The sequence below is a fragment of the Lathyrus oleraceus genome, chromosome 3, assembly GCF_024323335.1.
Source record: "Lathyrus oleraceus cultivar Zhongwan6 chromosome 3, CAAS_Psat_ZW6_1.0, whole genome shotgun sequence".
In the NCBI taxonomy this organism is placed as follows: domain Eukaryota; kingdom Viridiplantae; phylum Streptophyta; class Magnoliopsida; order Fabales; family Fabaceae; genus Lathyrus; species Lathyrus oleraceus.
In genome coordinates, this window is record NC_066581.1 from 308,528,799 (window position 1) to 308,539,711 (window position 10,913).

The following is a 10,913-nucleotide window of genomic DNA, read 5'->3' on the forward strand; positions in this document are numbered from 1 at the left end:
AGATCTGAAATTCAATTACATTTGGTTGAATTTTAAGATCTTAAGTTCCTAGACCTTCATCATTTGATCCATTGAAGCTTCTGTTTGCAAAAGGAACCAAAAAGAGTGACTCATTTCTTCACAATCCAAAGGTTTTGCTCGACTGAAATTTGCTTCGAATCTCATTATACTTTGCTCCATTTGCCTTGATCTTGTGTTGTCTAAAGTCCTCTCTATAGAGACATCATTATTGTGTGTTTAATTGTTGGAATCGAGTAAGTTCAGTTGAACACCACCAAACTTCCATCTCTGATTTCTCTCTTAATAGGAATCTGGAGTGGAATTGAGTGGCATAGGAGTGATGTACATCACTTCACCTTTCGAATGGTGCATGGATCGTGCATTTTAGTTAACATTTGAAACTCTGCATTTTTTGGTCTCCACCGGAGCTCACCGGAGAAGACGGTGGCGCTGGCCACCGTCTGTTTGCCAGATCCAATCTGAGCCACACGATGCATTTTCCAGATTTAATCTCCATGCTCCATTGTTATGACTTTTTCTTAGTATCCATGTGGTTGCATTGACTGTGGACTACACTAGGCGCGCGCTTGTGGATCCTTGGATCTGCCAGCTCAATTAATGAGCTCAGATCCAAGGGCTCGTGCTTTTTCCATTTTTTAATTCTGATTTTATTTTCTATTTCATTTTTTAATTACATTTCATTTTCTAAAATCCATATCTCTTTTATTATTGGTCCAAAAAATATGGGACCAATTGCATTATTTCTCTTTTAATTTCTAGTTTCTAAAAATTATTTTTAATATTTTTTATTTTATCATTTGCTATTTTTTTAATAATTTTCTCTTTTCTGGTTATTTTTAATTCATTTTAAATAGTTTTTGATATTCAAAAAATACAAAAATATTTTTCTAACTTCTTTGAATGATGATGGATCTATGAAAAATATTCTCATCAATTTATTAATTAATTTGAGATTTATTTGAGATTTTAGTTCAATTAGGTTATTTTTCTTCATTTTTAATTGATTAAAAAATAGTTTCTGACTTTTAAAAATGCTGAAATTTTTTGTCAAACTTTGTTTGACCTTGTTGAACTTGGGATAATTCACTTGGACTTTTCAAAGTTGATTTGAAGTGAATTTGAAGTTTGACATTTCTTTAATATTTTAATTCAAGTTTATTTTCAAATGTTAAAAATGCAAAAAATATTTTGTTTATTTCTTGACTTCCAATCTTCATCTCATTTCTGTTTTTTATGGTTTGACCTTGATCTTCCCTATCTTTGGTCAACATTTGTGGATTGGTACATTCCATTTCACTTAATGCACTTTATTTTCTTCATTTCCATTATCCATCTTTTTCTCCTTCTTCTTTACTCTTTGATCAATGAGTTAAAGGTTGATAGTTAGCATTGATTAGGGAGGTTTAATCTTCCTTGATTCAAATCTAATTCATCTTGATCAATTGATCAAGTGAATGACTTTGCATTAAGGATAGATTGCTTCTTAAATCATGCAAAGGACTTAAACCAATACAAGATCATTTCTCATCTTCTTTTTGGCATGGCAAGTTGTTGGAACTTGGTTCACTAATCAAGACTTCTAACTTGTGTTATTCCCTACATTATTATTGACCGGCCTCAGATAGTTGTGACTTCTACATAAGTCCAATTACGATTGCTTAACATAGCGCTAAATTTGCCTTATGACACACTAACCACTAACACTAATCATTAACTATTAACATTTACTTTTTGCTCTTTACATTTATGCAATTTATTATTCTTGTACATATTATCCATTTGCTTTTTTCTTTGCTCACTTGAGCACATGTTTATGTTAATGCAATTTGCCTTTTGCTCACTTGAGCACATAATTGTGTATATATCATTGTGTTTGTGTTTTATTTTGATTGTTGTGGACCAAATGCAAAGAAATGGACAAGTGGACTTAGACTTTAGGACTTTCCCTATGCAAATTTGGAGTTAAAGAGCAACTAGGCCTCATGCCTTTAGAATGCTATAAAAGTCAAAGAGCAACTAAGCAATTGAGCCTTTAGAATGCCATGAATGTTGAAGAGGACTTTGAAAGGACAAATCTCTAAACTCCTTCTTGTTCATTCTTTGTTTGTTTGATAGAACTTTTTGATATGTGTGTTCTTGTGCTAGGAATTCCAACATTGAGCCAAATTGAGGAACCATTTCCATAAGCTTCTAAGAGGGAGAGATCTAAGAACCATTGAGGAATTCTCCAAGAGCTTGTTAGATTGTGTTGCTTGCTTGAGCTTACTATTATCTTGCTTGCATATTCCAAAGGATGAGAGCTACTTGGATCATCAATATGATCTCAAGAGAGGAACTCCATTTGTGGTCTTACTTCTTATCCCTTATCTCTTGCATGATTAGGACTTTAGTCATTCTTCTTCTTCCCTCCACTCTAACCCAAGCCAAAACTTTTGTGCAAACATTTAACACTTGTTTTCAAACATTAGAAACCTAAGCCTTATGCTTTTGATTTTCAAACTTTCTTTTCATAACACTTATTTTGAATTGAACTTTTAAGTCAACTTTGACCATATTTTGTACATACCTTTCATTGGTAAATATAACCCATTCAAATGTCTTTTTGTGGTTTCAATGGCCACTTCCTTAATCAAAAATTTTCATAACCTTTAGCTATTAGGTTTGAGTTATCCTTGAGGTAGATGTAACACTCACCTATATCCTTAGTGATGGACAATGAGTCTTCCATGCTTATTATAGGGTTAACCCCTCACTAGCATGTTGAAGTTATCCTCACATGGTGGATTTGTGGTTTTGGGTTGAGTTTTCTCCCTTGGATGACAAAAGACCTTAAGGCTTTTGGACCAATCAATTCACCAACTCATTTTGAGATTTTTACCCCGAACTACGAGGTTTTGATCCTAATCTCTTTTAAGGTGGTACGTAGGCAATGGGTTTATCCATTCAAACACAAAAAAATTGTAAATAACTTGTATATTCTCTTCTCATCTCTTCAATCATGTTTGCACAAATAAATTTTCACAAAATACCAGCCTTACAACAAATATGAGAAGGGCTCCCTAGGAGTACCTAGGATGTTTCGGGTGCTTAAAACCTTCCCATTGCATAACCAACCCCCTTACCCAGATCTCTGACATTTTTACTAGTTTTTGATTTGATAAAACTTTTAGGTTTTTGTTCGCTTTCTAACCATTCCTTTGGATAAATAGAAGTGCGGTGGCGACTCGACTTGTATGGTTTACCTTAGATTTAGTCAATATCTCTAATGGTAACGAATACCCCGCTACAATGATAAATATGATGATGGGTGATTGAAATTAAATGATAATATAATAAATTGACAAGAAAAGTAAATGACAAATTACAAATTAGGTCAACAAGAATCAAATGGGTAGCAATGAAAGTTAATGGTTAGTAATCAATTTGCATAAGGTAACTACCTTAGGGATTACCTATCCATAAGTCAAAGGACTCAAAATATGGTGCATAAAGGGATAACTTATCATTGACACAAAGTATTGAAGATGATCTATGATCATCTAACAATAGATTTGGATCAAAGAAAGTTATACAACCCCAAGTCCATCTATTAATGATTTGAAAAGTGGAAGATTATATCACCAAAATATCTACAAGTTAAAAGTTGAACATATACAAGTTAAGCATTCAAGTCTAAGTGTTTAATGGTTAGTGGTAAATGGATACAATATAACCAAATAGGATCAAATAAGTAAGGATCAACAAGTGAGGGTCTCATATATGCATCGAATGGTTTAAACATGTTCAAATAGGGGTAATTTATCAACACCCTAAATTGTCATGCACGATCCATTGATCATTCATTAACATATTTAAAATGTTGAAGATTTTATCAACCCTAAAATCCATTACCATGATAAAATAGAATGTCATCAACCACGAATCAAAAACAAGGGTAAAAATGCCAATAAAAATGATAAAAAAATAAAAATGAATAATGGATAAAATAAAAAGAATATTATGATGAAGTGTATTTACAAAATATTTGGCTAAAATAAAAAAATATGGAAAAGAAATTAAAATTAAAAGAAAATAAATAAAACAAAAGAAAATAAGGAATAAAATGGAAAAGAAAGAAAAAGAAAAGAACAATGGGGGGGCACTGGGGGTTGACCCCCCTGACCTTAGAGTCAAGGTTCAACCCCTTTACCATTGGGCTAAGCGCCCTTGGTGTTAACAAATGCGCTTCATAAAAATAAATAATAAAATCCAATCAGAAATAACATGCGCGCAAAGCCCAACCCTTGGATCTAGTCACTTAATGAAAGTAATCAAAATGAAAGGTTCTGATCATGAAGCGCATCAACGCGCATTGACTTGGGGGAACACACACACATAAGGAGTCCAGTCATACATAACAACCAAGGAGAACACAATAACACATTTTTTAAAATTTAAAAATAAAATAACGCATGAAGCAATGACGAGTTCATCGTCTTCAACCTTGGATTTTCAGAAATTAAACCTCTGCAACTCGAAGTTTTTGCTGGAATCAAACATGGATTCCACCCTAACTTGAGTCATCGTTGCCTTATCTATACTCATGATCCATTTATTGGCTCTGAGTATGTAGTATTTCACATGAACTCGAACGAATAGTCAACCCTAAAAATTAAATTAAATTGTGTATACTAAATGATTGGAGCTCAAACCTCGAGTCTTAGCATCAGTGGATCATAAGGAATGGAATGGTAACTTGTTTGGATGGAAATGAGAGTGTTACTACCTCGTCAGAATCGGTTTTAGTTGGTGATTCTGATGGATTCAGGTAGCTCAGGTGAGGTTGTTGCAGATGGTTCCAAGGTTCCAGTTAGCTTCAGGGATGTTGGGTGAAGGTGTTTGTATGCTTTTGTTGTGCTGGAAATGGCTCCAAGTTCAAACACGATAACTCTATTTTTGAGGGAGGTGGAGGGTAATCTCCGCATGGTTTTTCTGGCTTGGGAGCTTGTAAAATGAAGTGAATATGAACATCTATTTATAGGGAAGGTGATGGAATGGTTGGCTTGGAGCTTTAGGGGGGAAAGGTCAGATTTCACTTGAGCCCGAAAAATGACAAAAGTGAAACCTTGTTAGCTAAGTGTGGCTTGTGTTTGGTCAGAAATTCGCCTCCCTCCAATTTGCTTTACAATTAGCATGCTTATGGTGAAGCATGATGGTTCCAACATATGCTGAGGTGGGTTTGTCTTGACTTTTCCTCGGTTTTCTCCCATGTCCCTTGGTTACACTCGAGTTGGATTGAAAATGTGTCACAAAGTGTCACCACATGTGTTTGGGATAATGAGGAAGTGAAACAACATTGGTTAGAGGTCTGGTGCATGATTATGCATGATCTGATTGGAGTGGTCTGGTTGTGTACATCATGGTGAAACCTCAACTTTGCACTTGGGCCAATTAAAATAGGCTTGTGCATTTTGAGTAAAACTTAGGCCAATTAGACTTTGCCATACCCTTAACACATTGCAAAAGAACCAGGTCAAAAGGAGTTGTTATATGGAAATGGCACTGGTGTAAAGTGGAGGTCATGAACATGTTTTTAGGCCTGACTAGGCAACTTGACCAGCTTGGACAATCCACAATTTGAGGTCCTTGAGCAATGAATTAGGTCTTGGGCCTTGAAAAAAAGTTGAATAGGAGTTCATTTAGGATATTCGGCTAAAAGAAGATCCTTAAAAGGTTAAAATATGAAAAAGTTATGGGGTTTGGACCAAATGGTAGGCCAAACTTGCCAAAACATGACCAACCAACATGCCCTAAAAATGCAAATTTGATGTTTCTATATTTAAAAGGCACCACGATGATTGATTGAAAATAAAATGAGTAAACCTTGATAGAAAACAAGCCTTGATTCTTTGTTGGATGATTATGGGTTATGCTTGTAGATGAAGCCAAAGATTCACAAGTTCAAAGTTCAAAACCAAACCTTCACTTGTAGAATGGATGAAATGTGTCATACCCCAAAATTTGCCCATTAATATTTCAAGACACTTTTCAAGGCATGCCGAATCATTTTTATGACACTGATCTCAAAGGAACGAAGGCCCAGCTCACGAATGAAAATGGCCCAAACTGGCATGTTCGCTACACGCTCGCCTAGTGATAACATGAAATTATATCATATTTTAAGGCTTAATTCAATTAAATTTTATCATCATTTATTTCAGGTCACTTTATATTATTGGATATTACGCGGTATTTTCTTCCTATTTGTCTCAGGTGGCTTATTTGGAAACACAAGTAGAATTGGAGGAAAAGAGGTACAAAAAGGAGGAAAAACGAACCAAATAGCAAGGCCCAGCCCAAAATACAAGAACTCAGGTATTGCACCTGTGACGAGCGTCACAGAGGCTGTGACGAGCGTCACGCCTTGCGCATCCCTGTGACGGACGTCACACATGGTGTGACGAACGTCACACCATTCCCCTACTTTTTGGGCGCCAGTAACGCCTCAGAGACTTGAAGAGACTTGAGGAATGTTGGGCCCTATATCCACGCGCACGTTGAAGACCTTTTGGCAACGGGTTACTGAAGCATATATAAATAGCCACGAAGAAAACCTAGAGAGGGGGGCTTTTCCACATTTTGTTTCCTTTGGCCGTTTTTGCTTTTGCATAGTTTCTTTTCCAGTAGCTTAGTCATTGTTTATTACGAGTTCTACACTGCTCCCCTTGCAAGTTCCCATTCCCTTTTTAGCATTTAGTTAATTCTTTTCGCACAATAGTTTCTGCAACGGAAACTATTGTGCACCTTTCTACCGAATCTAACCTTACGTTAGGATTTAGTTTATTTCCTTCGTTTTAATTTTTTGTTTAAAGGAAACCCTGAAGGAAAAGCCGGCGGCACCGCTCAACTCAATCCGGCATCAACCCTAAGAGTGCCAATTCAAGGTTACAATTCAATTGCAAACAGGTTTGCGTTACTATCGCCGCTTTACGTTCCGGATTCCCATGTGATATTATAATTGAATTCATAAATATATTTGAGGTTCTGTATGTAGACTTAAGTATGCCTGGATACCTTGAATTGTTGTAATGGATGCCGCTGTTTTTTCGTTCTGTTTTGATCTTTGCCCTTCTGACCTGTTTTATTATAACCATGCTTTGTTTACCTGATACTATTACTGCTTTGGTGCAACTCCTCGATTACACCCTGCTTTGGTATACTAACCCGTTTGTTGAATTTTGCAAAGGTTCATATGGCCCAGGAAAAGATTGCCGTTAGGTCTTCCACTTTATTTGTGGGATACCATTGTGGAGGCTCACCCTAAATTGCCTAATTAATTTTAATGTGTTAATTTTAATAATTAATTTTAATGTGTTAATTTTAATAATTAATTTTAATGTAATTTTAATGTATTGATTTTAATGTGGAGGCTCATCCTAATTACCTACTTAACTTTAAAATGTGGCCTTTAAATATGTGATCTTGGACCTCTTTTTTGCCTTACGACATTACGGTATAACGGTCATGTCCCGCGAATGTAGGGATACACTTAGCAAAGACCCTTCGGTTAAATCATCATAAAATAAATCATGGTCCCTCGGATGTTGCCTTCGGAAATACGATTTTGTCCCTCGATGACCCTTCGGTGTAGCCTACGGTTAAATGATGATCGTCCCTTCGAATGCTAAGGTATCCTCATAACTGTTGCCTTCAATGACCAATCGATGACCCTACGATGACCCTTAAACATCCAAAGGATAAAACTACTTACTTCTCAATAGTAAGGACAGTTTTACCCTCATAAGGATAGGAAAAGCCCATAACGACCTTAGGAAGGTATAACTCTCAATTGCTGGATCATAACCTAAAACCTTTTCCACCCCTCACACTTTGCAAATCCTAGAAAATCACCACTTGGTATACATTCATACTAGAATCATTACCAAGTTACATTTTTCTAAACCGTTTTCAAAAATCAAACGAGATAAACACTTTGTATACATTCATACGAGAATCATTACAAAGTTAAACTCTCTTTTCAAAACCTTTTCTAAACCGCTTTCAAAATCAAACGAGATAAATACTTCGTATACATTCATACGAGAATCATTACAAAGTTAAACTCTCTTTCAAACATTTTTTTAAGCAATTCACCAACACTTTTTTCAGACAAAAATATAAGTGATCCAGCAATTAAGAGCCCATGGATAACCATGGATACAAAGGGTGCTAATACCTTCCCTTTGTATAATGTACCTCCCGAACCCAAAATCTATTGAGGTCTTTCCTGTTCTTTTCCACCTTTCCTTATTGGATAAAAGAAAAGTCGGTGGCGACTCTTGCTATCCGCGACATTGCGATAAAAAGCAAAACCCCAAGTCAGTTCACCGTATGACAGAACTGGCGACTCTGCTGGGGACTCTTTAAAAAGAGAGGTTACCTTAAAAAACAAGATCACTTATTTAAAATTGTCTGATTTACTTTTAAGGGATTGCTTGGGTATGTTATGCTTGAGTGAAAGATCCTACACCCGGATCTAGTGTACCTTAGGTAAGTAGCAAGAGATCATCGCGACTGTCCGGCGTATACTGGAATGGTCAAAATGATGGCTACGGTTAATGTGGCACTTTGGATGTCCTGATGTTCCTCATGTTAGTTGAGGAAATATTTGGCATTCGCGTGGTGTCATAAAAGCATTAACCAGACCTTTAGAACCCTAATTGACTCATCCTGGCCATTAGAAAGTAGTGAGATAACTGGCTTCGGTTCCGACTGGAGTTGGTTGAGACTCGATACTACACTCTTTGAGATTGGACTTTAGGGAAGCTTCGGTCAACCACTCGGTGTTGCACTGAAGCGGACTTAAAGAAAGGTCGATGATCTGAGATCCTTATAGAACCCGGTTACTATTCTAGGACAGGTTGAACCAACCAAACTTCAGTGGGGAGGGTACTTACCTATGGAACTCATGCAAGCCTTAAAACCTAGGAATGATGGTTGTGTGACTTGCTTGTGCCTGTTATTTATTTAACCTCATAACATCATAACATCATAACATCATGACATCATAACATTGTACTAACCATTTCAAGGACTTAGGGATTTAACTTTGCTCTGTTTTATATAAAAAAAAAAAAAAAAAAAAAAAGTTTCCCGTTTTGGTAGTTTATGCAAAGTTAAATTCCAAAAGTCCTTGAAAACATTTCATACATTGCATATCATAACATAACATTGCATAACAGGTACTCTAAAGGGATCAGTGTTCTCACGGTTTTCCTCCAAACAGAAAAATGGATCTCGAACAAACTGTCAAAGATCTCCAGACTCAGAATGCTCAATTCAAGGAGATGATGCTAAGCTTATCCAAGGGGCAGGAGGAACTGAAGGCTCTTCTGGTCGAAAAGAAGAAAGACAAGAAAGCTGTGAGTTTCATTAACCCAGGAAGAAGGCGTAAAGGACAGGCTACGGGAATCAAATTTGGAATCCCGAATGGTCCAGAGGAGGGGGCGGAGAATGACTCAGAGGAAGAGAACGCTGATTTCTCCAACCCTGAGGATGACGATGAGAACTATGAAAATGAACAATACTCTCCGAGAGATGATAAGTACAAGTTGCTGGAAGAACGCATGCTAGCCATGGAGGGTCAGAAGGCGCCTGGTCTAGATTTCGAAAGTTTGGGCCTGGTCTCCGATGTGACCATTCCCCGCAAATTCAAAATCCCCATTTTCACTAAGTACGATGGTGCATCCTGTCCTCAGATGCATTTAAGGGCTTATGTGAGAAAGATCCAGCCGCATACCACTGATAAGAAACTATGGATCCATTTCTTCCAAGAAAGTCTGTCTGGCACTCAGTTGGAATGGTATTATCAGCTCGAGAGCTCTGACATCCGCACCTGGACTGATTTAGCAACAGCTTTCTATAAGCAGTACCAGTACAATTCTGAATTAGCGCCTACTCGGCTACAGTTGCAAAATATGACTATGGGATCCAAAGAAAGCTTCAAAGAGTACGCTCAGAAATGGAGAGATTTGGCTGGCAGAGTCAAACCCCCTATAACTGACCGAGAATTAGTGGACATGTTCATGGGTACCCTGACTGGCCCATTCTACAGCCATCTACTGGGGAGTTCTTCATCAGGTTTCACTGAACTTATACTGACAGGTGAACGGGTAGAGAGCGGCATTCGAAGTGGAAAGTTACAGGCAGCTACTTCTACAAGCAGTAAAAAGTCCTACCATGGGAAGAATGAATCGAATGCTGTGTATGGTCAAAAGAATCATAACAAGAAAAATGGTGATCATGCCGTTGGAGCAGTGACAATCGCCGCCCCGCCAGCTCAAAACTTCCAGCAAAGACCAGACAGACCAAGAAGGCAGTTTACCAAGCTCAATATGACTTTAGCACAAGCACTGCAAAGTATGCTAAAGGTAAACTTAATCACTCTCAGAGGTCCTCCTGCAAATGTCAACACTGCTTCGCCTCGTTATAATCCCAATGCCAGGTGTGCATATCACTCCGATAGCCCCGGGCACGATACAAACGATTGTTGGTTGTTGAAGAACAAAATTCAGGACATGATCGACGCTGGGGAAATTGAGTTCGAGCCTCCGGAGACTCCTAATGTCATCACTACCCCTCTGCCTAATCATGACAAGACTGTCAATGCTGTGGAAGATACTGATAATGATTATGACTTGGATAGCTAGATTTTCCCAACAATTGGTGACAGACTCAATAATCGGAAGGCTGAAGACATTATCCCGATTTCCTTTAGTCAGGAGTAATTATTATTGCTATTTTTGTGGTTCAAAGCATTGTGTCTATGCCCGGGGCACAATAGCTAATTTGTTAAGGGTTTTGTCATTTTCATAAGCATATTCATATTCAATAAATCAATGGACTTTTTGCAT